The 1064-nt window shown below is 39.9% G+C and overlaps 1 non-coding gene across 1 annotated transcript; it reads left to right on the forward strand.

The window, feature by feature from the left end:
- The first annotated feature begins 244 nt into the window (after positions 1-244).
- Positions 245-326, forward strand: Trnal-uag. The gene has a single exon. It is a non-coding gene; the product is annotated as a tRNA-Leu (tRNA).
- The last annotated feature ends 738 nt before the right edge of the window (positions 327-1064 follow it).

The raw sequence follows: 1064 nt of genomic DNA on the forward strand, positions 1-1064 counted from the left end.
TTCTCATCTATTCCTCTCCTGCTTCTAAAGTCTATGGTGTATATATAGTTATAACTCGAATAGGAAGAATAATCTGTGTGTTTTAGGAATTTGAGGAAAGATATCCATGCCATTAAATCATGGTTATTTTAATATGCTGTGAACTGTATTGTGTTTACGTAAAGAAATTTTAGAAATAAAGCTTTCTTATGAACAAAAAAAAAGTTTTTGATATTTATATTGATACAAATCCGAATCGCATCAAGGTAGCGTGGCCGAGTGGTCTAAGGCGCTGGATTTAGGCTCCAGTCTCTCAGGAGGCGTGGGTTCGAATCCCACCGCTGCCACATTTTTTGTCTTAAAAGATCTTTTCTAAAAATTAGAACGCCATCACTGATGAGTATTTTGAACGATTCAAGAAGACGAATCAATTGAATATGTACTATTAAAGAGATATAAAATAGTATTTGAATTTCTGTTACGTAACTATCATGAAGTAAACCCTCCACCCCCCCACCCAGCAATGTATAAAAAATATCACGAAATTAATAATAAGAAACGACAATTTATCACAAGTAATGGAAAACGATACCAAATAAACAAAGAACCTCCAAGCAATTACTTATACATTAAGCAAAAATCCACCACCATGGGAGTAGATGGCGACACCCTTCTTACTCCAAAGACGATGTCTGCCATAAATCCAGATAATATATTTTTTTAAATCGTGTAATCGTTGATACATAAAGAATAGAGAGAGATACGTTTTTACAAAATCTTATGATTTATTTCCTTTAATAACACCTGAGTAAGAGACAGTTAAACGACTTGTTTGTGAAACGTCTTGTAAGATCCTCTCGAGACGGAAGATATAGCGAGCGTTGAAAGGTCAGATGTGTGGGTGGACTTGGAGGGGGGAAGGGAGAGGGGGGGAAGGAAAGAGGGAGAGTTGGAGGGGGAGAGGGGAGGGGGGAAGGAAAGAGGGAGAGTTGGAGGGGGAGAGGGGAGGGGGGGGAGGAAAGAGGGAGAGTTGGAGGGGAAGGGGGAGGGGGGGAAGGAAAGAGGGAGAGTTGGAGGGGGAAGGG

This window comes from Penaeus monodon, chromosome 27, assembly GCF_015228065.2.
Source record: "Penaeus monodon isolate SGIC_2016 chromosome 27, NSTDA_Pmon_1, whole genome shotgun sequence".
NCBI classification, from domain to species: Eukaryota; Metazoa; Arthropoda; class Malacostraca; order Decapoda; family Penaeidae; genus Penaeus; species Penaeus monodon.